Source organism: Falco peregrinus, chromosome W, assembly GCF_023634155.1.
Source record: "Falco peregrinus isolate bFalPer1 chromosome W, bFalPer1.pri, whole genome shotgun sequence".
Taxonomy (NCBI): Eukaryota; Metazoa; Chordata; class Aves; order Falconiformes; family Falconidae; genus Falco; species Falco peregrinus.
The window spans coordinates 23,032,189-23,059,925 of NC_073743.1; the positions used below are offsets into that span (position 1 = coordinate 23,032,189).

The window sequence follows — 27,737 nt, forward strand, 5'->3', positions numbered from 1 at the left end:
AAAAAGAAACTAAATACACCTTTCCTCCTACCCCCACATGCTTCCTGGGCTCAACTTCACTCCTGACTTCTCTACATCCTCTCTATGAGCAGCACAGAAGGATGGGGAATGGGAGATACAGTCATTTCATTACGCGTTGTCTCTGCCACTCCTTTCTCCTCACACTCTTCCCCTGCTCCAATGTGGGGTCCCACCCATGGGATACAGTCCTTCACAAACCCTCTAACATGAGTCCTTCCTACAGGCTACAGTTCTTCACAAACTGCTCCAGCGTGGGTAATTTCTGAAAAGTACAGTCCTTCAGGAACAGTCTGCTCCAATGTGGGTCCCCCACAGGGTCATAGGTCCAGCCAAAGGACCTGCTTCTGCCTGGGTGTCTCTCCATGGGGCCACAGTTCCTGCCAGGAGCCTGCTCCAGTGCAGGATTTCCATGGGGTTACAGCTTCCTTCAGAGCACATTCACCTACTCTGGTGTGGGGTCCTCCACCAGCTGCAGGTGGATATCTGCTCCACTGTTAACTTCCATGGGCTACAGGGGGACAACCTGCTTCACCATGGTCTTCACCACAGGCTGCAGGGGAATCTCTTGGTGCTTGGAGCACCTCCTCCCCTCCTTCTTCACTGACATTTGTAGGACAAGGCCTCAAGGACAAGAGTCCAAGTACTGATAGCCTGATGAATAGAGACTTGTTAGAACTTGTAGGGCACAAGCCCTGGGAACAAAGGAACAAGCTAACTGCAGACCCCTGAGCCTTTACAGTTGAGGAGGCAACCAGACGGACAGAGAAACAAGTAGCCAGATAAGGGAACGGATGGCACCGATATGTAATCAAGAAAGCCGCGTAGAAAGAAACTCCCTAACCTTGGAATAGAAATTATTGCTATGTCAAGATAAACTAGTAAGTTCCTACTGTTCTAACGGTGTGCCTTAAATATCAACCAATCAGTGTTTTTTACGCTTAAGATTTAACCAATCAGTGTGTAATATGTAGAAGGTAGAAACGTATATAATTGTAAGAAAATCACTAATAAAGGGACATTTGCTTGCATCAGGCTGCGTCCCGTCTCTTCATTCGCCGCAGACATTGGTGTCTGCATGGTTGTTTCTCTCACATTTTTATTGCTCCTCTCTTCTGGCTGCTGTTGTGCAGCATTTTTTACCCTTTCTTAAATATGTTATCACAGAAGCCGTACCACCATTGCTGATTAGCTCAGCTTTGGCCAGTGGCAGGTCCATCTTGGCTGGAACTGGCTCTGTCTGACATGGGGGCACTTTAAGGTATCTTTTCACAGAAATCACTCCTGGAGCCCCCTGCTACCAAAACCTTGCCACATAAACCCAATACATGGGCCTTTCTTACTGAGATCCAGAAAGAACCTTGTACCATCTTTTTCTCTCTACTCTTCCCTGACCTCCAGTGCAGAACAGTTAGTTCAACCCAGTTGAAACAGTTCTTCTAAAGGAAAGTCAGAAAATATCAGCACTATCCATCAAAATTCAAAATACCTATGTGACCCATTCTCACTGGGTAAATGTTTCAGTGGAAAGTATTAGCCATTCTTAAAGTTCAGAAAGAAATTATTTCCACTGAGTTTAACTCTTTATTACTTGCTGGGGCAGGACATTTTTTTTTTTTTTCATCATGCAGTAGACACACCACTGTTCCTGCTGTAATTGTGTGTAGAGAAAACTGAAAATGGAAAAGCATACTAATTCTCTCAAAGGTCAGGAAATCAATGGGGAATGGTCACATTTCACATGTGGGATCAGCATATCACACAGCAATTTCAGATTTGTGCCAGCTACAGCACTGATTTTTTTTGCATTGTAACTGCTGATGCTCCACAAGCTAGACCAAAGCTGTCAAATTAATTTATCAAAGAGGCTAGAGTGATATAGGGAGGAACTGGCCTTGTCTCCACGTAATTGCAAGGATGTGAAGTATACACAATGCCAATTCACTCAAGTCTTACCTTTGGAAACTTGCCTGACAATAGGCAGCTTATGGCTATCATGTATTTATCATACTGTCAGAAGGGCTAACTGATGTCTTCTATAGCAGAGTCCAACACTGCTGACTGTCTGAAAATCAGTGAAAACATTTCTTAGATACTTTGAAGAAAGGAGCTTCTCTGCCCAGTGTCTTCCTATTAATAAAATCCCCATTCATCCACACAAGGCTGCCGAGTGGGAAGATGATATTGGCCATGCATCCTACAGAGTGGAGAGGGAAGCATGACATGCAGGTGAGCCACCCTCACCGGCTATGTGGTTAGCACAGGTGCAGTCAGGTCCAGGAACAAGTAGCAAAAGTGCTTTGACTGGCCTCTGTTGCAGCAAATAAAACAGGAGGGCAAGGGCATCTGTTCCCCCTGGCACAGACAGAGACAGTATTAAGACCCAAAAGATCAAATGTTGAGCTGAGATAGGAAGCCAGTGTAAAATTTGGAGAAAGGATGCTGCCAGAAGCTCTGACTTCTGTCTAGGAGAGTAATACCAGGAAGAGTTTTTTGTGAGACTCTCATGATGTGATAATACTTTTGGTCCTAGGCAAGTCAGAGATCACAGAGAAACTGATGGAAAGTCCAGTAAAAACATTAGGTTAAGGTTCTGATTATTTATATTTTATCTCAGTTGGTTCACTCCATCTTTTTATTCACCCAGCCAGGTCCTTCAGACAAGATTTTTACTGCACAAAGTGCCTGGGGCACGTAAAGAAATAAGGGTGGGTGGGTGTCTGTAATTTCTTAGTTAAAATTTTGTCTGTTTCACTACCTTGTGCAGTAGCTTCCGACTAACTAATTCATTTTTCAGTGCCTTACATGGTTCATCTGTAAAAAAGAGCGACAGCATTATCCACACAGAAGTAATGATCAAAGGAATAAAACTGGGTGTCTAAATATGTAGAATATTATAAGTTCAAAAGAGCAAATATAAATGGGAAAAATATGTGAGGGTTTAGGTTATTTGTAAGTTGGAAGCTGTCAGGGATACCCAGATGGGTATGTATTTGTATATTTTAAGATTATGCAAAATTATTGGTTTTGACGATTATGTTTGAAGTCTATTTAAGTTTTGGGTTGACTGCAGTGCAGAACACGAAGTGATACAGTTTGTTCTGTGCATGGAGGTGTAATTCCAAAGACCTAATCTATGGCTAACTCTTTTGAGTTGTTTTACAAAGGCAAAAATGAAATCCAAAATAGCTGAAGAGATCATCCTTGGCCAGTGTTATGTTAATTTCAATAAGGAATTCAGAGAACTATCCCTCACCCCTTAGGAAAGGCCTCTGTAGTCCTTTTAGGCATGAATCTTCTTTTATGTCAAATGTAATTTAGGAGGGCTTGTGCCATTGGGCCAGAGTTTTGCATGAAAGCAGCCAAGTTTTGTTTCCACATTGATCTCCAGTGTTGTTGTGTGTGGCTTTGTTTCCTTGTGTAATGTTTCCCACAGTGTCAGAATTGAATTTAAAAAAATGTATTTTACCATGAAGATATATATAAATATTAAAGGCAGGCACAGATAAAATAATAAACTTAACTTTGACTTATGCTTTGTTTTAGAATAAATTCCTCTAATATGTGCAGATTCAGGAGGTGCTGAAAAACAGGAGGTACCTTGGTACTGAAAACCAGGAGGGTTCCCACCAGTCATTTGGCCACACGGCATGGTGTATATTATTAAAACTCTTACCACAACATGCTGTTGGGAAAGGACTCCTCCTCTCTCTAACACAGATTGTGGGTATTGTAGAAAAACAAAAGTTTGTAATTCCTGGCATGATTTCTGTTGCAGAGAAGTGGTGAGCTGATTGACAGATGGGTGTGCAGTCACCACCTTGAACTAGCAGGTGTGGCCCACTTTGAGAAAACAGGAAACACATGCGATTTGTGCATGTATTTGTTCATCCTGGATTGCTGTTGTGATTAGTCTGGTCCTCCGTCAAGCAAATCTCAGCCTGACACAGACCAGCTATTTTAAAACTTATCCTTGATTTGCATTGAATATGTCCCAACAAATAAAACACATTGGTACTCACCAAAACCCCTTTAGAGGGGCCATATGTGGAGAATAATTTTGGATGCTCTTTGTGGGTTGTCTCAGCAATTGGGGCCTTCACCTTCAATTATGTGCTTAAGATAAGGTCAGATTGTTTTGTGACATATCCTTTGGGAGAAAGCACTGCAGCAGTACACTGAGAATTCACTGTGTGATAAAAAGTTCTAATCATATTTCACTTTATTTTTAAAAAGTAAGTGTGTTTCCGTATTAAAGCATGTGGCAGGAATGCAGGATTATCTGATGTAATTTCTAGCCTCTGCTACCTGTTTCCATTGTAAGTTTTAAGAAGTCATTGGGACCACTTATTATAGTGATCACTAATTTGCCTGAAAACATTGCTATTGTTGTAGGTCAAATAACTTCCCATCCACCTTCACACAAACTGTTTAACAATGACTTTCGTCTGATGTTAAAACCCAAAAGAAGCGAACAACCCTCACAGGCACTTACTGTGTTTACAGATGGATCAGGCAAATCACATAAATCTGTTCTTCTGTGGTGGGATGATCAACGGAGACGATGGAACTCGGACATAGAGACAGTCTTTGGTTCACCTCAAATAGTAGAACTGAATGCAGTTGTTCGCATTTTCTGAAAATGGAATGTACCACTCAACCTTGTTACTGATTCTGCTAATGTTGCAGGTATTGTTACACAAGCCGAAGTTTCTGTGCTGCGGAATGTTTCACATTCACAACTTTTTACCCTGTTACAGGAACTTATTTTCCTTTTGGACTCTCGATCTGCGCCTTATTTTGTTATGCATATTAGGTCTCACACCTCACTACCTGGTTTTCTTGCAGAAGGCAATTGACGAGCTGATCTATTGACGTTATCAGTTCAAGTATTGCCAGACCGCATTGCACAAGCTAAACTAAGCCACTCTTTTTTTCCATCAAAATGCTGGAGCTCTTAAACGACAGTTTGACCTTACTTCTCAACAAGCGTCAAATATTATTGCTGTCCTGATTGTCAAAAACATTCTTTCCCATCAATTGCTGCAGGAGTTAACCCTAGAGGATTACAAAGCCTACAATTATGGCAAACAGATGTTACACATTATTCTGAATTTGGTAACCTTAAATATATCCACTCTTCTATTGATACATTTTCAGGTGCCTTGTTTGCCTCTTGTCATACAGGAGAAAAGGCACGAGATGTTCGTAGACATTTAATGCGTGCTTTTGCTACTTTGGGTATTCCCTCAAAGATAAAGACAGATAATGGTCCAGCTTATGTTTCAACAACTATAAAAACCTTCTTTGCCCTATGGGGTATAACTCATATTACTGGCATTCCTCATTCCCCCACCGGTCAATCTCTCATTGAACGGTCTCATCAGTCTCTAAAACGTCTATTACAACAACAAAAAGGGGGAATGGGAATGGCTATTCTGGAGGAATGGTTACAGAAAGCATTGTATGTTTTTAATTTTTTAAATTGTTCTTTAATAGATAACAACCCACCGATAGTTCGACATTTTACTGCAAATACCTCCTTCGAGGCATGGGTTAAAGCCCCAGTATTAGTTCGAGATCCAGAAACAGGTAAAATTATGGGACCATATCCTCTTGTTACATGGGGAAAAGGTTATGCTTGTGTCTCCACAGAAAAAGGACCCAGATGGATCCCAGCGAAGAATGTAAGACCTTTCCGTGAACCTTTACCGCAGACAACTGATACCGACACCGACCCTACAGAATTAAATAAAAACTGCGTGAGGAGTTTTGTTTTGCATTAATGTCAGATACCCAAAATCAGGACATAGAATCTAGATTTCGCTTTTTACAGTGCTTAGAACGAACACTATCACCCTGGATCAAACCACTTAACAAAGGTAATACGTTTGGACCAGACCAGATCCCCAACGCACTGACAGCACCGCTAGCAGATATTATCTTCCCTTACATTGACTTTCAACGATACTGTCACGAACCAGATTGGACAGCGTCTTGATTTCTACAGTTATGTTGCTATGAACATGGACCATTCTGTTGACTGTGGATCAAGATTCATTGTGAACTCTGTGATCAGGATCACTGGCGAGTTGTAAGACTAAGGGACAGATGGGGTCATTGGATGTGTTCTGGGTGTAACAATCAAATATTATTAAGGTTTAATCAGATACAGTGGGCTGAACGTTTTATGGGAAAACCTCTTTTGGAAATAGAGGGAGTTATAGGATTAGGTTTTGAGATTTTGCCAAACTTAGTTTTTGCAAATTTTTTATCATTGATTGAAAGCCTAGAAGTACGGGCTATTGCATGGTTGTTGTTTCAATATATTATATTAGCAAGCAGAATTTATATTATTAACAAGAACATTATTGTAGGATTAGAGTGTGAACAATCAATTGCAGTGCCTCGGTCGTGGACAGTACGACCAGAAGAATGGCTGGTTGTAAAATGACGATGGCAAAAGAAAAGGAGAAACAAGTGTTGTCATTAATATGGATAATGATGTTCACATCTGGACCTTGGCCTATTGAAGGTAGCTCTTATCCCCCTTTTCTACCAAAGGTAAATGTTTGGGTCACGTTGGCGAACTTGACTGGACAGGATACTCTGTGTCTTGCTATGGCCACTCCGGATCAGCCTATTTCCACATGTCTTGTGGGCTTACCATTAGATGAATGGCCTATACCTAGAAACCTTCAAAGTCTTTTTCCACCCAAAAACGTATCAAAAAATGTGACAGACAATTGGGATGTATGGACACCCCATCTCCCACTGGCCACTTTGGAACCACAAGAAATTGAACTCCTTGGTTCTGTAAAAATGGATTTTTGCATAAAATTTAACTACACGGGAAAGAATCAATCTAGGGCATGGGACGTTTCCCCTATTCATCCTGGTTTTAGAAATACAAGTATCTGGTGTAATTACACTGCTAACAACTTGTCTAAATCTAGCAATGCTCTGCTTTCACTACCTGCTGGAGTATTTTTTATTTGTGGGGATCGAGCATGGCCTGTCGTTCCTTCTCATATAAAAGGAGGTCCGTGTAGTTTAGGGTGACTTTCCGTCCTGACTCCTAACACATCTATGATTTTACAACATCGCTACTCTCGAAGGAAAAAGCGTGGCATTCATGCATTTGCCCCTGATTGTGATGATAACATGCAATTTTGGTCCTTTGGACAACGCTTTACTGCATCTCTTTTGTTGCCTGGGGCTGCTGCAGGAAATGCTCTGGCAACATTAGATAAGCTTGGCTGTTGGCTTGCCAAACAAACTAATGCCACAAGCAGTGCCCTGTCTGGTCTTTTATTACATGTTGATAGTGTTCGCCACGTGACATTACAAAATAGAGCTGCAATAGATTTTTAGCTTCTGGCACAAGGTCATGGTTGTGAAGAGTTTGAAGGGATGTGTTGCATGAACCTTTCAGATCATTCGGAATCAATTCATGCTAGCATCCAAAGATTGAAGGATGGAGTTTCTCATCTTCAACAAAGTGATACTTGGGATTGGTTAGATAAACTGTTTAGTGGTTGGGGTATTTCAGGATGGTTAAGAAGTTTAGTGAAGATGATTATATATGCTTTAGTTGCTTTTTTGTTTGTTCTATTACTTATGCCTTGTCTTTTACAATGCTTACGAAAAATAACAACTCGTTCAATTTCAAGGGTTCTTTTTGTGCAACAGGAAGGGGGAGATGTAGGACAAGGCCTCAAGGACAAGAGTCCAAGTACTGATAGCCTGATGAATAGAGACATGTTAGAACTTGTAGGACACAAGCCCTGGGAACAAAGGAGCAAGCTAACTGCAGACTCTTGAGCCGTTGCAGTTGAGAGGGCAACCAGATGGACAAAGAGGAACAAGTAGCCAGATAAGGGAATGGATAGTGCCGATAAGGAACTTTATTAATTAAGAAAGTCATGTAGGAAGAAACCCCCTAATCTTAGAATAGGAATTGTCGCTATGACAAGGTAAACTAATCAGTTCCTATTGTTTTAATGGTGTGCCTTAAATGAAAACCAATCAGTGTTTTTTACCCTTAAGATTTAACCAATCAGTGTGTAATACGTAGAAGATAGAAACGTATATAATTGTAAGAAAATCACTAATAAACGGACAACTTGCTTGCATCAAGCTGTGTCCCGTCACTTCATTCGCCGCAGCATAGTAGATAAATTAGCTATTCAACACTCTTGGGGAAGGATAAGCCTTGAATAAAGGCATCATAAAAGGGTTTGTTGCCACAAGGCTTGTAAAGAACAGATGATTTTATAGTACCACAGAAAATGTGTACATTGGTTATACATTTTTGTTGCTTGCTTTGTTTTTGTTAGCCAGCTGAATATTTCCAGATTGACTATTGTGTGCACAGTATTCAGCTAATGTATTAGTATAAAAGCATAATAATTTTGTAAGTCACACAATTTATTCCTCCATTTTGCCAATTGCAGTTGTCCAGCAAATGTGGGATTGCAAATTCTAGCAGCTTTTCCATTTGGCAGATGTCGTGGTTTAACCCTGGCCGGCAACCAAGTACCATTGAGCCACTTCCTCACTCCCTCTCACCCAGAGGGATGGGGAGGAGGATCCTTAAGGAATGTAAAACTCAGGGATTGAGATAAGAATAATTTAATAGGCAAAGCAAAAGCTGCATATGCAAGCAAAGCAAAACAAGGAATTCATTCACCACTCCCCATGGGCAGGCAGGTGTTCGGCCATCCCCAGGAAAGCAAGGCTCCATCATGCGTAACGGTTACTCGGGAAGATAAATGCCATAATGCCAGATGTCACCCTCTTCCTTCTTCTTCCCCCAGTTTATATACTCAGCATGAAGTCATATGGTATGGAATACCTCTTTGGGTAGCTTGGGTCAGCTGTCCTGGCTGTGTCCCCTCCCAATTTCTTGTGCCCCTCCATCCCTCTGGCTGTCAGGGCCCAAGAAACAAAAAAATCCTTGACTTAGTATAAACATCACCCAGCAACAACTAAAAACCTCAGTGTCCTATCAACATTTTTGTCACATCATAGCCAAAACACAGCACTGTACCAGCTACTAAGAAGAAAGTTAACTCCATCCCAGCTGAAACTGGGACAACAGAATATACCCCAAGCAACCGAGCTTGGAAAAATTCAGCAATTTCCCACTGTCTTCTACCTCCAATGTAGTGTCGCAGCCTACTTCTGCCAGCTCTACACTGTGATATCCCGCCCAGGTGCTACAGCAGTCATGGGACTACACTGGAACACTGAGGGGCAGACATGTTAATTTCTTTCATAGTTACAGCATTTGATATTCACAGAGAGTGAAGGCAGACTGATAGTAAATCTGTCATTATGTGTGAATGAACTTTGAAAGCATCTGTGATTTGATTTGGACCTACATTCAACACTCATTCCAATTACCAGCATCTTTTAAGCTTCTCCTTCCTTAAAGCTTCCCCTGTGATACCTGCTCTGAAGGTTGTGACCATGATATGGTAATATAGCTGCATGGGATCCACAGCTTCAAATGGCCACATAACCTCTGTGCTTTGTAGAAGCACAAACATCAATCTCTGCAGTACACAAGAGGTCAGCATTGGGCTCCTGGGGGACTGGGAGAGTCGGGTTAGAGGCTGACTTGGGGCAGCCACTGAAGGAAGCAGGTGTCTTGTATATCTGACTTGGAAAAAGAACCCCATGAAAGATATTTGGGGTCTAATTCTCAACACTTTCTTCACCTGTGTGACGTACGGAATTAGACTCTATAACTCGAAAGTTATAAAGTAGGTATGTTTATTGCGCACAGATGCACGGGGGATCGCTCCTCCACAAGCGTGCATGCCCAAAGTGATGAACCATCTCACATTTATACAATAAAACAAATGAATATTCAATTAACGCCTATACATATTCCTTACCTAAACCCGCTTACTCTCGCTTCGTATGTTAATTAGCTTATCAGTCCTTTGCCTGGAATGTGGTGGTCTTGCAGGTTTGTAGGTGATTCATGTCCTTGTGACCATCCAATCTTCTCCAGCAAGAAGACTTAGCACTCCCTTCCTCTAGATAACATTGAAATGTCTCTCATCCTTTTCTCATTCTTTTTTAAATAGCCCCTTTGTTAGAGGAGGAGGGGCAGGCATCTCCTCAAAACTGTAGGGGTCTCCTCAAAGCTGTGTGCCTATGTGACCAGACATTGCACCCATGACTAGTCACCATACCCACATTCCTGGGCAGATATATACAATCACAATCGATGTCCATTGTCCCCATTTCACACTATTTCTCCATATCATGTGTCTTTACCAGCACTGTTGGGCCCCAGGCACTGGGAACAAAAATTCAGGTTGATGCAAACACAGACCCACTGTCAGTGAAGGAAGAATTGGTATGTGAACTATTACAGGAGCTTGACCCCTACAAATCAACGGGCCCTGACAATATCCACCCAAGGGTGTTAAGAGAGCTGTCTGATGTCGTTGTGAGGCCGCGCTCCATTTTCTTTGAGAAGTTGTGGAGATCGGGGGATGACCCAGAAGACTGGAAGAAGGCTAATGTCACCCCCATCTACAAGATGGGCTTAGAGGATCCAGGAAATTATAGGCCCATCAGTTTTACTTCAGTCTCTGGGAAAGTTATGGAACGAATCCTCCTGGGGGCTATCACAAGTCAAATGAAGCATGTGATAGGGAAAAGCCAGCATGGATTGACCAAGGGCAAATTGTGCTTGACAAACCTGATTGCCTTCTACAACAAAGTAATCTGCTTGGTTGATGTGGGATGAGTGGTGGACATTGTCTGCCTGGATTTCTCCAAGGCTTTCAATACTGTTTCCCACAGCCTCCTCCTAGAGAAAATGATGCGTTATGGTCTAGACAAGTGGTCTGTGTGGCAGGTGGGGAACTGGCTGACAGGCCGCACCCGGAGGGTGGTGGTAAATAGCTCCTTTTCAAACTGGCAACCTGTCACAAGTGGGGTCCCTGAGGGATCGATATTGGGCCCAATGCTGTTTAACATCTTCATAAATGATCTGGATGATGGGATCAAGTGTACCCTGATGAAGTCTGCCAATGATACCAAACTGAGTGGGGAAGTAGACACTTCAGAAGGGAGAGCCACCCTGAAGGAGGACCTGGATAGACTGGAAGAGTGGGCCCTCTCCTCTGTTCATGTTTATGGAATTTGTCTTCTGAAACAACCATTATGCATGCTGAGGCCCTGCTTTCCAGGTGTACTGGGTCTCACTGGAATGGATTTTCTTCATAGCAGCCTGTATAACTGTGTGTGATTCTGTGTTTTGGATTTGTGACTAAACCAGGGTTGATAACACACCAATGTTTTGGTTATTGCTGAACAGTGCTTGCACAGCATCAAGGCCGCCTGTTTCTCACTCTACCCCCTCCCAGTGAGTAGGGTAGGGTGTGGGCAATAAGTTGGGAGGGGACACAGCTGGGATAGCTGACCCAAATTGACCAAAGAGATATTTCATGCCATATAATGTCACATTCAGCAATAAAATGGGGTGGATGGGGGGGCGGGAGAGTCTTTCCAAAGTGGTTATTACTCATAGACTGTCTGGGCATTGGTCTGCTGGTGAGATGTGGTGAGTGATTTCCTTTGCATCATTTGGGGTTTTTTTGGGTGGCTTTTCTTCACTTATTAAACTGCCTTTATCTTGACTTCTTGCTTTTGCTCTTCTGATTCTCTCCCCCATCCCACTGTGGGGGTGAGTGAGAAAGCAGCTCTTTGGTGCTTAGTTGTTTGTTGGAGTTAATCCAACACATCAGGACATGCCTGGACACCTGCCTCCCAACTGCTGCCCCAAAATGAGGTTTCTTTACCTGGTATGCAAAAGCCAATCAACACACGGAGTCGAGATATTTATTTCATGTCTGCGCAGAGATGGGTGCTAGGTGATAAATCCACAAAGCTAGCACACCTTATCCTGGTTTTAGGAGGTTTATACACAGTTCAACAAACAAGGAATTTAGTAATCATGCAACATGATTGGCTAAAACTCTTACATAATATTATATACAATGCACATGCTTCAGAGGTGGGAGGGGCTACCTTTTCAAAGTTTCTGATTCAAGAGGAGTTACTTACACTATTATAATTATATTTTAATGAGGATCGTTTACTTTCAGGTAGTTTGTCTCAGCAATTAGTGGATCTGCAAATGTTTTCCTTACCCTCCTTCCACAATATTGACTCTTCAGGGTCACTGTGTCTGTGTTCTGTCTGTATTCTGTTAGCCTTGTCAGTTTCCTGGATTATTTCACATTCCTCCTTCAGCCATTTGTCATCACAATGGGAAGCAGTGAATTAATTTCTCTTTTTGCTTTGCTTGTGCACACAGCTTTTTCTTTCCCTATTAAACTCTCATTATCTCAATCAGCAAGTCTTCTCACCTTCCTTCTATTTTATCTCCATGCCGTGGGAGAGGGGAGTGAGAGGCTGGGTGGGTGTTTGGCTGTTGGAAAACAGATAAATGTTGCAAGGCCCCAAAATACATTTTGGGTTGCGATTACAATGCAAATACAGACATCCAGTCCTGGTAGAAATAGCCTTTCTGGCCTGTTTGACAGCATGTTTCAGAGAAACAGTTTTTAAGGGGACATTGGAAACAAAAAGTGGGCAGTTGAGCTCGTGAGGACTGAAAAATGAGTCAGTCGTTCAGTAGCATGCTGCACTCTCCTGTTCCCAAGGACAAAGTTCTTTGTGTGTTTCAGCTCCTACAATGACAGTGATGCTGTTTAAGGTTTCTTGCTACACTGTAAATCATATTATATTAAAGAAGTGCCTTTGGGTAGGAATACACAACTGAAGAAAATGCATTTGATTAGAAAGAACTCCTACTATTCATTGCAAAACAGTGCATGATTGCAGGCAGTATAGCTACAGTCAGTGCTACTCTTAGTCATTATCAGTTAGATATTATTTCTAGGGATTTTCCTTCTTTCTGAACAGTATAATGAAAGCACAAGCCTGTTTTGACTCTTTAAGCACCCCCATTTTTTAAATAGTAGTTGCATGCCATTGAACATTAAAAAATATATTCAGTCTAAGTTGCCTGATATGAAAAGTTTTGCCCAGATCTTTCTACTGTCTTCTAGTTGTATGAGTCAAGTAAATGGAGACAGAGACAACAGTAGAAAACACTCTGGTAACAGTCAGATATTCTGTACACTAATGGAGGGGGGCACAGAGTTATACACTTCATTTTCAGTATCATAGAATTCATAGAATTCATAGAATCATTTAGGTTGGAAAAGACCTTTGAGATCATCAAGTCCAACCGTTAACTCAGGATTGCCAAGTCCATCACTAAACCATGTCCCTAAGCACTGCATCTATGCATTTTTTGAACAGTTCCAGGGATGGTGATTCCACCACGTCCCTGGGAAGCCTGTTCCAATGCTTGACCACCCTTTCAGTATATTGATTATTGTGCTGGTTTTGACTGGGATAGATTTAATTTTCTTCACAGTATCTGGGCTATGTTTTGGATTTATGATGAAAACATTGTTTATAATACAGGGATGTTTTCGTTACTGCTGAGCAGTGCTTACACAAAGACAAGGCCTTTTCTGCTTCTCACCCCACCCTACCAGTGAGTAGGCTGGGGGTGCACAAGAAGTTAGGAGGGGACATAGCCAGGACAGCTGACCTGAACTGACCAAAGGTTTATTCCATACCATATAATGTCATGCTCAGTATATAAAGCTGAGGGAAGAAGAAGGAAGGGAGGGACGTTTGGAGTTATGGCATTTGTCTTCCCAAGTAACCATTATGCATGATGGAGCCCTGCTTTCCTGGGGATGGCTGAACACCTGCCTGCTGATGGGAAGTGGTGAATGAATTGCTTGTTTTGCTTTGCTTGCATGTGCGGCTTTTGCTTTACTTATGATACCAAAATTCGAAGTTTCTGAGCCCCCTTGCTTTCTAGCACTCCTGCATGAAGCGGCAGGCTAGGTGCAGCTGGGCCGGGATTCTAAGATAAAACTCAACAACAACAGAGTCGTTGTTAAGCAGGTATTCTTTATTTGCAGTGCCGGGTGCATAGGGGATCGCTCCTCCTAGCTTGCACACCTCAGCTCTGGTTCTCACTATTTTTATGCTACAACCTAATACATATGCATAATATTTCCTGGAAAACTAATACATATTTAAACTATTTCCTGAAATGTTTTAAGTTTTTTTCCGCCTCCACACATAGCAGTTCATTTCTGCTGACTTAAAAATTCTTATTGTTGTGACACACACCATCCTGTTCTTTAGTTAAAGAAAACCTACATCTTCCTTTGTAGTACTCATTTCTCATTGTCTAAAGTTATTTATGACGTATCCTTATGGTTCTACATCCCCTTATCTAAACTCCCAGACCACAAATATGTAGCAACTACGTATCTTCTCTACATTCTATAGATGTTATTAAACCCCTGCCAACTCACCAAAGTTGTTCTTTGTTCTTTTAACCCTTATATATCACTTATTAAACTGTCTTTATCTCAACCCATGAGTTTTCTCACTTTTACTCTTCTGATTCTCTCCCCTATCCCACTGTGGGAGGAGTGAGTGGGCGCCTCTGTGGTGCTTAGTTGTTGATTGGGGTTAAACAATGACAATTATCTATCAATATACTATGTTGGGGAAGACAGATGGACTGTTAAGATGTACAATTTATCGGAGCTGAAAGGGAAAACTGGAAAGTTGAAAATCAGCTTGGATAGTGACAAAAATATTTAATTGTATTATTTAACTTTTCATTAAACTCACCAGAATTTGCATCACTTCAAATGACACTAGATAATACCCTGAAATAAATATCAACTCAGATACATGCCTTAGACTGCAATCATATGCTGTCCATGGATATAGGATATGATCTGAAATGTGTTTTTCATCTCTGAATTCTGGCTATGGACTACAGTTTGCAATGAACCTGAAATAACAGAATTACAAAGGGAAAACATTGCTATGGCAACAAAATATTTCTATTTTAAGTGAGCTTTGTTTAAGAAAAGAAGTAATACTGAGATTTAAACAAAAACAGTCTTTGTAAAATAAGAAATGCAGCTAAACTAAATCATAGTTTAGCCTCATTTGTGATGATATATCTACCTGTAACTCTCTTTGTGGTATTTTCTGAACTTACAGAAACATGGACCAACATTAGCAGTTTTAGAAACTGAGACAGGAGTTAAATGACCCAATCTCAGGTGACACAGCAATTTCTTAAAAAAGCTAGATATAGAATGTGCATAATACAGGATATAAACTCAAGGTGACTCATAATTAATGTTAGACACCAATCTGAGTGGCCTAAATTAGGAGTCCTCATTTCCAGAAGATATCTCAATATTCAGTGCATAGATAAATACTGTACCCCCGCAGCATAACTAAGTCTTTGGCTGAAATGCCAGAGGGCCTATTGTAAGGGCATATTTCTCCTTTGATTTTAAGGGAGCACAATATATTTGGTTTACTAATTAGCTATCTCAATTATATGCCTAGAAGATGAATCAGGACCAAAGCTTAGTTCAGTCCACTGACTAATAAAAACTATAAAATCATATTGAAATGAGAACTAATATTGAATATTTACCTTTCCTTTTTTTTTACAGCCAGCTGTCTTGGCTGGGTTTGTTGTTACTTTTTAAAAGGACAGAATATTTTCCAAGAAAAATACATAGGTAAAAACATTTTTTATTTCTAAGTAATGCTGTTTATTCTGTACCATCATCTCAGAAACGTTTTGGGGAGTGACTCTGGCTGTTAAAGGCTGGCTTCCAAAACCCTAGAGAACCCTGCAGCCTTTCAAAAAATGCTGCTATCATAACACACACAAAAGAAACTTTTACACACATAAAGCATTTTTTTTTTCTGGAGGATGACCTTACAAGCATTCAATGCAGCTGCTGGCTCCTGTTTATTATACTACATCTTTAAAAAGATCAGTGATAAAATTAAAATAAAATATATATCTGAAGAAAGGAGATACTTCTTGCTAGTCCAAAAATGCAGGCCCAGAAATCCCTTCAGAGCTCTTCTTCAGTCTAGTTTATCTGAGCCTTGAATGTACTTCCTTTCCTTGGAAGTACTGACGATTAGTGCAGATTCAGATGACCTAAAAGCCCTTCACCTGAATTTACCCATGGGCTGCTCCTAGGCCCTAAGAGACTCTCAGATGATGGGAAACACCAAGCACAGATATTTAAGTGGAATTTGACCTGGATTATTCTGAGTTTTAAAAGCTTAGAAGTCAGGGCTGTACAGAAAGTTAGAAAGCCATGAAGATCCAATCTCTGTGACTTAGCAGTTGCTATGGAATGCCACCATCCTCTGTTCAAAAACACAAGCCGTGAAGAACCCCAGTGCTCAAAAACCAGTCCAGGATTGGAGATTTTGTGGACAAGGTCTTACCCTCAGAAACAAGTAATTAGGTTATATGGAGGAGAATACTGATTTGACGCTAGCCCTGCTTAAAGAGACAAGGGGAGGGTATACACAAAGTGCACTCAGAGCATGTAAGTAACCCCCATTTCGAATGCATCATTTTTTAGTGACCAAAGATCTAGAAAGACTAAGAGGGGAATGTATGTCAGCTTTTCAGCTATATTCAGCTAGTTCAAAGGCTTCTGCTTTGCCATTAAGGCAAGCAACAGTTTACTTTTCTATCCAGGTTAGGCTAGGATGTGTAGCAACTTGCACAATCTTTTGAACTTCAGAGCAAACCAGGTGACTCAAAGGTAGTTATTTTTGACAAAAAAGCAAGTGATAGTTTGGTTAGTCAATCAGTTCAGAATAGGCTCTGTAGTGGAATAAATGACCATTTGATTGCATGCTACTACTACAAAACAGAATTTGATTTGACTTTAGGAAAATTATGTTTTTTTCTTTAATATTTGATTATAGCCTTTCAATTGAGTGCATCCAGGAGCTAGCAGAATGCTGAAATATTATGATTTTTCTGTGTTAAATTCGGACATGTTTAATAATTATTAATAGATTAAATGACTTAAAGTCAAATGGAATGATTCAAGCTTTCAGAAAAAGGCCTAATCTTTGGCTGTTCTGCCTTTACAGAATAAAATGATTCCTGCAGTGAAAGAGATCTTAACAGACATAAGCAATGTAAACATTTTTAAAGTATATTTATTGAGTTTCTTTGGTAAAACTATTGTCACTATCTCTCTCTTGTTTTGGGATTTTTTTTGGAGCGAGTCTTTTTTGATCTACTGCAGTAATTTTGTTTACTTCACAGCTGGACACTCATAGAAGAAATAATTATATTCATGTTGTGCCTCCCGTGAGAGATTTACCTAAGTAAATAAGTTATTTTGAAGCAATCAAGATTTTGATACCAGAGCATTTAATTTAATAAACATAGATTTTTAGAGACTGAAGGGTCTAGTCATTCCCTAATCTGTACTCTTCTACACATACTAAAAACTCCTTCACCCACTAATTACTGCATGAAGCCCAGTGACTAATGGGCAGAAGTAGAGCAAACTTTAAACAGAAATCTGATCTTGATATATAAAAATCTTGGTTTCCAGGTTATCTAAAGCATCTTCTAAGCTCTTTACAGAGTTGTTTCTCAGAATACAGGCTTCTACGATGTAAGTAGTAATCTACATTTTTAGGTTTTGGGTATATGACCTTCATTTGACTGCATTTAATTGACTTGTTTGATTGCACCATTTACTATCTCTCTTTCTAATATCTTCCATTATTATTTCTCCAGTCTCTGAGCCATTATGAACTTTATCCACAGTGACTTAATTCCCCCCAACACATCTAAGAATCAACCTCCTCCAGACTCTACCCAAATGATGAAAATTCCTTACAAACGTTTACAGCTGGAGACCTGAAGTTTACCATGAAAAACTTTTCATTCATTGAATAGACACTACATTGATGCATTGCATTTGTATAGGATTTTTTTAAAAATGTCTAGTCTCACAGAAAGTATCATGTTGCCTTTATCAATCAGACTTGTAATTTTCTGAAAAGAACTACTTCCAAATGTATTTGAAGCACCTGTTTTCTATATAATTCTGTTGATGGTCTCAAGGGCCTGGAGCTAGAGGCTCTAAGATATTGAGTTGCTTTTCATATTTTCTGCCTTCATAAATGTAAGTCATCAGAAAACAGTACATTTAAAGGAAAGAGATTTCATGCAAGGGGTTTTCCTACTGGAGTCAGTGAAGTTAGACAGAGATGAGTTGGGTTCAGCATAGTAACTCAACACTAGGTTGACTAGTAATGTCCAGAAAGATTTAGATTTCTGTTGGATATATTTGTGTTGCAGAAAGATGCACCCTAGAATAAACATCTCTCACCACAGATGATTTCAAGCTGAAATACATCACACTGTATTTGTGTCATTGTCACTGATGGTCATTTCTAATGTATTTTTGATAGAAAAGTCATCTTCTGAAGAAAAGCTCTGTTTGAGAGCAGCATTCTTGAGCTGAAAGGAATGGATTATAAGGTCAATAGTACAAAGAGAAACAGTTAAGGCAATCAATGAATTTATGAATAATAAAGATGGACAGTAAGAAAGATTATAATGATAAAATCCTTAAAATTAAAGGTGAATTTTTCATAATTAACCCATTACTTAAGAATATAAAATGCAATGTCTGACTCCCATGAAGACTCTCCTATTATCATATTGCCTTAGAAGTGAAAAATTAAAATACTTACATATATTTTTCTTCAGATAATTATAGCAGAGACACAAGACTATGAGTGGAGAAAGAACTCTCGTCTATTGTCTCTGACTCAGAATTCATGTCCTGTCTTCCAAGCTTATAGGTGAAGATTCCAATGTATCTGCTTTGGCACTGTTGTATAGAAATAGAAAAGATGAAACCTCTCAGCCTCTGGGAGTGTGAGGCAACAGACAGTATATCCATCTCTGTCCGGAATCCAGATTCCTCTTTGTGCCCATCTTATTCTGCACAAGGAAATGCCAACTTGTTGAATGCTAGGATTGCAACACCAAAAGCACAAGCAGCAGGACTTCTGCAAACCAATGGAGACCCTTGCATTGGATCTGTGCATTGGGCACAGGAAGCTAACAATGGTTTATGAATGGACAACAGACACTGTAGGAAGATGCTCAATCTGAATAGATTCCTAAAAACTCCTTCCATTGCAAACTCGCATCTATGTTTCTAGCACCATATTAGAACTTTTATGTTCTTCGTAAAACTACTGATAAATAATATGGGCAACATGCATAATAAAGTACACTGTTTTGTCTAGGACAGGAAAGATTTGTGGGAAATTCTCCTTGTGAAGTTTCAATACTCAGCTTTCTAAAAGACACACTCTGGGCTTCATCACTGCAGTCAATGGGAAAATTTCCTCTAACACTAAGGATGAGGACCTGTATGTATTACTATATAGTTCACTGTAGGCTACCTTATACAACACTCTCCATGTTGTAAGACACTTGAGACATATTGTAATGCTTAGCAAAATCCTAGGTTCCTACCAGTTCATTCATGTATACATAGATCTTAGCATTACAGTTGATTAAACAGATATGTAAATATCTATGTCTAGTAAAATAGGCATGCGGTTTTCAAAGAGTCCTTACAAGTTACATCTGATAAATTTTGTGATTCAACAAACATCTGGATTGCCCAATGATCTTATTTACCAGTTGGATATGAATACTGGAGGTTCAGCTACAGTGGTCTATTTGAAAAATGAGATTGCCGTATTTTATATCTAGTCTGCATTTTTCCATATCCAATAGCTTCCCACTAGCTCTAATTCTCAAATTGCTTATCTCAAATTCAGTAATATATCCCATTTAACCAGTGCAATAGTCATCATTTTGTCATTTCATCCTGTCCTGGAAAAGTGGTGCCTGTGATAGTTTCTTTGGACTCTGTACTTTGTCTCAAGCCTCTGCCTTCACCCTGTTTAGTGTAGAATACTAGAATTACTCTCATTTAGATGGCCATAGATGACTGGACTCTAAGATGTAACCACATTTGACCAGCAGGCCTAACCTGGCAGGGTAACCAGTTCTTCCCTGCAAGCTGTGACAAACAGCTGTTTTAAAGTAGCTATATTTCATTTTAACAGTAGGAAAAAAACAATCTAAGAGAAAATATTTTTTTAATTGTGAAAGGCCTATCTTATATAAGGAGTTCTTATAGAAAGCTCTGGTGTTGCTTGAAAACATGTTTTTCTCATCCTGTTGGCAAATCAAACTAAGATTAGAAAGTGAAATGCAACTTGCACAGAAGGCCTGATCTTGCAAAATTATATAAGTCTCTTTGGCTGCATGGGGATTCAAGCATCCAGCCCCTGCAAGCTTTGGGAAAGGGACCATCAGAAAGTTTTGGTGGAATGCACAAGGTAGTGCCATGATTAAATGAGCCGTTGAGGGCCTGCTCCTGGTATGTACCACATATATTAATTAGCGTTATTTGGTTTTGGTATGAACTTTACTATGGAAGAGCAATTTTGTTCCAGGATGTCTCTTTATGAGAAGCACGTAATGACCTGTTCTGCAAACGTGCCATTAATTAATACACTCATCCACTATCTGCATCAGATTTTCTGTTTAGTTTATTCTAAATCTTGTTTACTGTTGCTATATGACTGTGGTGAGTTGACCTTGGCTGGCTGCCAGGTGCTTGCCAAGCCACTCTATCACTCCCCCTCCTCAACAGGACAGTGGGAGAAAAATACGACAAAAAAGGCTCATGGATCGACATAAGGACAGGGAGATCACTCAGGAATTACCTTCATGGGAAAAACAGACTCAACTTGGGGAAAATAATTTAATTTATTGCCAATTAATAACAGAGTAGGAAAATGAGAAATAAGAACAAATGTAGAAAAGATCTTCCCCCCTTCTTCCCATGCTCAACTTCACTCTCAACTTCTCTATGTCCTTGCCATGAGTGGCAGATGGGAATGGGGGTTGTGGTCAGTTAATAACACTTCATCTATGTTTCTCCTTCCTCCTCACGCTCTTCCCCTGTTCCAGTGTGAGGTCCCGCCTATGGGAGATAGTCCCACATGAACTTCTCCAATGCGTGTCCTTCCAATGAACACTTCCAATGTTGAGGCATCCATAACTTCTCTCTTGAGAAAGAAGGATGATGAAATTCCAGGTGGGGTTTGTCCTAGGTTGAGAGCCACTGCACAAATGCTGATAATATTTGGCATTAATTAGTCAGGTGGTGGGCTTTTTGTAAATTAAGGAAGGGAAAAGAAAAAGATGTTATGTGCTGGCTACTAGGCAGTTCTCTTAGAGCAGCAACAGATATGACTGATGAGTTGAAGGGGAGAAATATACAGTTGAAAAAGGAAAATGAGGAAATGAGGCATAATGAGAAGGGGAAGACAAGTCACCCAGGGACAAAATTTGCTCAGATAGGATGAGAATTCCATCATCTTAGTGAAGTTATATGCTAATTCCTGCTTTCTCAGATAAACAGCAAATGATCATATGACAATGCAACAAAGTCATTGTATTTGGTTTATGTGGCAAGGTTTTGGTAGCGGGGGGCTCCAGGAGTGGCTTCTGTGAAAAGATACCAGAAGCTGCCCCAATGTCAGACAAAGACAGTTCCAGCTGGCTCTAAGAGGGACTCACAGCTGGCCAAAGCTGAGCCATTCAGTGATGTTGGTAGCAACTCTGTGATAACATATTTAAGAAAGGGTGAAAAATGCTGCACAACAGCAGCCAGAGGAGAGGAATGAGAATGTGTGAGAAAAACAACCATGCAGACACCAAGGTCAGTGATGGAGGGGAAGGAGATGCTCTAGGTGCTGGAGCACAGATTCCCCTGCAGCCTGTGGTGAAGACCATAGTGAAGCTGGTTGTTCCCCCTGCAGCCCATGAAGGTTAACAGTGGATGAGTTATCCACCTGCAACCCATGTAGGACCCCACACTGGAGCAAGTGGATGTGCCCTGAAGGAAGCTGTGACCTCATGGAGACCCTGCACTAGAGCAAGATCCTGGCAGGAACAGCGGACCCATGGAGAAAGGACCCCACACTGGAGCAGGTTTTCTGGCAGGACCTGTGGCCCTGTGGAGGACCCACACTGGAGTAGTCTGTTCCTGAAGGACTGCACCCTGTGGAAATGACCCATGCTGGAGCAGCTTGTGAAGAACTGTAGCCCTTGGGGAGGACCAATGTTGGAGAAATTCATGAAGGACTGTATCACATGGGACAGACCCCACACTGGAGCAGGGGAATAGCGTGAGGAGGAAGGAGTTGCAGAGACAAAGCATTATGAACTGACCACAACCCCCATTCTCCATCCCCTGGTGATGCTCAGGGAGAGGAGGTAGGAGGTTAAGAGTGAAGTTGAGCCTGGGAAGAAAGGAGGGGTGGGGGAGAGGTGTTTTAGTTTCCTTTTTATTTCTCACTATCCTACTCTGGTTTTGATTGGTAATTAATTAAATTGATTTCCCCAAGTTGTCTGTTTTGCCTGTGATGGTAATTGTAAGTAATCTCCCTGCCCTTATCCAGACCCATGAGCTTTTTGTTGTATTTTCTCTCTCTGTCATATTGAGGAGGGGGAGTAATACAGTGGCTTGGTGGGTACCTGGCAGCTAGCGAAGGTCAAGCCACCACAGACAGCTTTTACCAGAAATATATTTTGGGTATTAAAAATAAATAAATAAATAAATAGTTCTTAAGACCTGAAAAATCTGTAATTAAAATTATTAATAAAGAATGTAGGTTCAAATCATATTATGAAACATTGTAAAGGCAACAGGGATTCTTCTACCTCCACATTTTGTATATACAGTTCAAACAACTCATTTAAGTTTTGCCAAACCTTCTTTTGGTTGTTCATAGGTAATGGCTTTTTTTCTTTGTTTTTATTTTGCTATGTTGCAAGTGACTAAATTTTTCTGTGAAATATAGCCTCTTTCAATACCAGCAGATAAAAGAATGTTTTCTTGATGCTGAGGTGCAATTTAAAAGCAACATTGATGGTTATTCCTTATATACTGATTTATTTTAAATCCTATTTACAACCCATTGGTTTTGTACTGAAAAGTGACAATGTTAGAATAGTTAAAAAAATGTAGGGGTACTGTTTGAACTATCTCCTGTTTAATTTTTTCAAAGGCTTGTCATTGCTCAGGGACCCATTTTAAATCATTCTTCTTCTGGGTCACCTGATAGAGAGGGCTTACAATCATAGCTTTCAGAAGGATTTGGACTATTTTCTTCCCTTTCTCAAAAACTTCTTCTGCTGTGTTGTCCCATATGATGATGATGTCATCAGTGTACTGCAGGTGTTCTGGAGCTTCACCCTGTTCCAGTGCAGCCTGGATCAGTCCATGACAGACACATAGGGTTGTGTTTCCACAGTCAATTCCAGGTGTATTGGATGCTCCTCCAAGTGAAAGAAAACTGTGGCCTGAACTCTGCTGCCAAAGGGATTGAGAAAAATGCATTTGCAGTATCAGTGGTGGCATAACACTTGTCTGCCTTTGATTCCAGTTCATGTTGAAGTTCTAGCGTGTCTGGTACGGCAGTACTCGATGGTGGCATGACTTCGTTCAGGCCATAATAGTCCACTGTTAGTCTCCATTCTCCATTAGACTTTCGCACTGGCCATATGGGGCTATTAAAGGGTGAGTGGGTCCTGCTGATCACTCCTTAGCTCTCCAGTCAACAAATTAGTTTATGGATGGGAATCAGGGAGTCTCAGTTGGTGCGATATTGCTGCTGGTGCACTGTGGTAGTAGCAATCAGCACCTGCTGTTCTTTGACTTTCAGCAATCCCACAATAGAAGGGTCTTCTGAAAGACCAGGCAAAGTAGACAGCTACTTAATTTCCTCTATCTCCAAGGCAGCTATACCAAAAGCCCACCTATACCCTTTTGGTTCCTTGAAATACCCTCTCCTAAGATAGTCTATGCCAAGGATACATGGAGCCTCTGGGTCAGTCACAATGGGATGATTTTGCCACTCATGCCCAGTCAGTCTTATTTCAGCCTCCAGTAAAGTTAGCTGTTGGAGTCCCCCTGTCACTCCAGAAATAATAATTGGTTCTGTCCCTGTATAGCTTGATAGCATTAGGGTACACTGTGCACCTGTATCAACTAGAGCTTATATTCCTGTGGGTCCAATGTGCCAGGCCATCGGATCCACACAGTCCAATAAACCCGGTTATCCCTGGCCTCCACGTGACTGGAGGCAGGGTCCCTCTAATCCTGGTCATAGGATTCTCCAATAGGGTGGCAAATGGTGCGAAGCACATGTAGCGTGGAGTGGTTCTGCTCCCTTATGTCTTGTCAGAATGGGTTAGAACTCCTGTTCACAAGATCAAGAATAGTCAGCCCTATCGCTCTGTCTGGAAAACTGTCCTCTGGAGACTGGAGCAGCAACCTTCCTGGAAGGACTCCTATTTGTGATTATTTTCCTTTTAATTCATGTACCTGTGCCTCCAGAACTGAGGTGGGTTTTCCATCCCACCTCCTCATGTCCTCTCCGTGGCCCCACAGGTAGAACCACAGGATACCCCATGGTGTGTATTTCCTATATTCTCCCTCCCAAACAGAAGGTTTGGGATTAATTAATTAATTAATTAAATAAATAAAAAACAAATTAATAGCTGAAATGCAGGTCTGTACAGGTGGGGAGTAGGATATTGCGGCGGATGAAGAGACGGGCCGCAGCTTGATGCAAGCAAATGTCAATTTATTGTACAGAAGCACGAGTTTTTATACACTTTCAGAAGCTGCGCGTTTTAAACAGATTGGTTCTTGAAGCTAAGCATCGCATACTAGGCAATCCCTGATTGGTGGTTAACTACCAGCAATTAACAGCAAGGTGTTACCTTTCCTTGGCGCCTTCCTTGGCTCCATCCGTCTCCCACTCCCCTGTGCTCTGTAAACATGCCTCATCATGTTAATTGTTGTCTAGACAAGCTCGAGCACATTCCCCTCAGCTAACTGATTGCCGCGCATGGTCCTAGTTTCCAGCCCGCTCCTACATCTCCCCCTTCCTGTTGCACAAAAGAACCCCTGAAACCGAACGAGTAAAAACAAGGTATAAGTAATATAACTAAGACATATTATCATTGTCAAAATAACACACTGTCTCTGTTCCGTACAATTTTACAATTTCCCCTTTTTGTTTTTGAACAGCTAGTACCAGGTTTGCCATGTTCTGCAGGGCCCTTGCAAACATGACAGCAACCAAGGTAATAGCAAACAAACAATACTGCCAATTGAGTGAATGGATGCCAAAAAGGCTGACATTTTCTCAGATTTTGATAACATGTTGCTGCAATGGGGCGCCTAAAATCCATTCAGCACATACCATCCAAATCCTCACAGCCATGTCCTTGAGCCAACAACAAAAAGCAGTGGCAATTTTGACTCACATTCTTAACTGCCTACCAAACAAGGTGATTTAACTCTTTAATGCTTTCCCTGCTGTTACTCTGGATAAGAGAAGAACCGCTGCGACACGTTCCCATCATAGCCTCCTACTACATTAGCATCTACAGAAAGACAATTATCGACATTCAAAGTGTAAACAATATCAGCTTCTTTTGGATTAACATTATACATAGGTGGAAGGGCACACTAAACAAGAACTGGTTCAGTCAAAAAGCTCGAAACATCGCATGCCTTCTCTGAACATACCTCTGGGGTCATTCCCTTCATTCCCTCTCTTTTTTATGCAAAGAGAAACACTTTTACCATAACAGAGAAGCCCCTATTTACATCTCTGAGCCCGGACACAAACCGCAGCTGTATGCTCCACCAGGCTCAGGGCAGAAATCATTCATGTAGTTACATAGCTATATATCACTACAAGCATGCAGATACCTATTAAACACTAGATAACCATGTTTATCTTTCCTATTCTCCTTCATGATACCTAGCTGTTCTCTCATCTCTCTCATCTCTCATCTGCATGGTCCTAGTTTCCAACCCGCTCCTGCAGGATATATCTTTGTCAAGTAACTGGACCAGTCCCTCCACAGATAAATGATGGAGACAGAGATGTTATCTTCATCGTCCCGCAGATGGTGAATAACTTGCAGATGGTGAATCACTTCATCCACCATTGGTGGTGCGTCATCTCTCCAGCTCATTACTGCCAGTGAGTTGGCATATGACTATGGTGTGCTCCATACAAATTTCCACCACATGGGTCATGTGCATAGGACTTTGTTGGGATCTGTGGGTGACTGTTGATGCCAAAATGACACAAAGTAACAGCTCAGAGACAAATTTTGTCTTTAAGCAGCAAAGGTATTTATTTTGTGCAACACTGGGGAGCTAGGTGATTAACACCGTACAAACTAACTCCGAAGTTTTCAGTGAAAAGTCAGGTAATTTATACAGTTTTCGTGAGAGGTTACAACATCTTTACATACATATTCATTTGATTTCAACATCTAATCATTCTATTCATAACAGGTGGGATCTAGGTGGAGTAAACCTTTCAATCTTTCTTTGTTCAACTATTTCCTGACTCATGGTCTCCTCATCTCCTTCAGGTGCCCATCTTATCTTTTCTAATTATTTACAGTACATTCCTTTAACATTGTCAGTGGAACCTTTTCCAATTATTCAGAGTACATTCCTTTCTCAACACAAACAGCATCACCCAGAGCATTGTACCAAACTCATCCTGAGTAATTTTTTTAAGACCTTGCTCTGTTTCACTGTGCACCATCCTGGTCATAATAAATCATCTATTTCACAGCTAATTCCCTCAAGTACCGGATAGCCTTCTCTATTGCAGTCCACTTGCCTGAGCGACATGTAGTATCCTCCTTGTAGGGATACCTTTTCTTAACGCTTGACAGGAGTTGCCTTCAGAGGCTGAGGACTTGTGTCCCTGTTCCAATTGCCCCATCAATGTTCCCTCCCCTAGAAAGTGATCTCAGCTGCTTGGCTTCCCTACCCCCTACTTCCAAACTATTATGTCCATTATCCCAGCATCAAAGCAACTAGGTGAGAATGTGTTCACCTGATTGACGGGCATAATCTTTCTGCATATCCTGCAGCTCATTCAGGGATAGGGATCCAGTGGTTATCTCTTGTTCAGCTTCTTCATCTTGTTCCTGTGGTGCCCCTGCTTCATCCTCATTTACTAAATGAGCTGTTTTCCATCTCCATTTCTCCTTGTGTATAGGGGCAACTGATACTGACATGGGTTGGTCTTTTGCATCACTCCTGGGGGCTGGAATAGCTGCAGTGCCTGCTGCAGGGGCTGGAGCAGCTGCTGTTTCTTCCACGGGGGCTAGAGTAGTTACAATTAGTTGCTTAATTTTCAACTAGGTCCAGGAAGTGAAAACCACATTCAGTGTTGCTAGCAATAGGATCAGGACCTGCGCCATAGTGGTTCCAGCAGTCCAAGGATATTCAGTATTTCCAAAAATCTTAAATGCTTCAGTAATTAGCCCTGGGGAGAAGAGGGAAGTGTGGACCCCACCCATGGGTTTACTCTCCATAAAAGAAAAGCTAAAGGTGCAGTTGTTGGCATTCCCTGCTAGGAATCATGCAGCACACGGGCGAAAACAACACTGAGTACACAAACCAGTTTAGTTTTATGACCATTGAGTCCATCATATGAATAGTGAATGCTGTACCACTTATGTAAAGGTTGATGCACCTATGTTTAGTTAAAAGTTGGGAAATGTCCAAGGACCCTTATTGCCACATGACGGATGCACAGACTGCTAAGTCCTTGGGTTG

The 27,737-nt window shown here is 41.0% G+C and overlaps 1 long non-coding RNA gene across 1 annotated transcript in view; it reads left to right on the top strand.

Annotated features, from left to right (window-relative positions):
• The first annotated feature begins 9,809 nt into the window (after positions 1 to 9,809).
• LOC129783122 (uncharacterized) overlaps positions 9,810 to 27,737 on the top strand; it is a 51,392-nt gene continuing 33,464 nt past the window's right edge. Inside the window, exon 1 of the long non-coding RNA XR_008745111.1 lies at positions 9,810 to 9,997. This is a non-coding gene — a long non-coding RNA (uncharacterized LOC129783122). The remainder of the gene's footprint in view (positions 9,998 to 27,737) is intronic.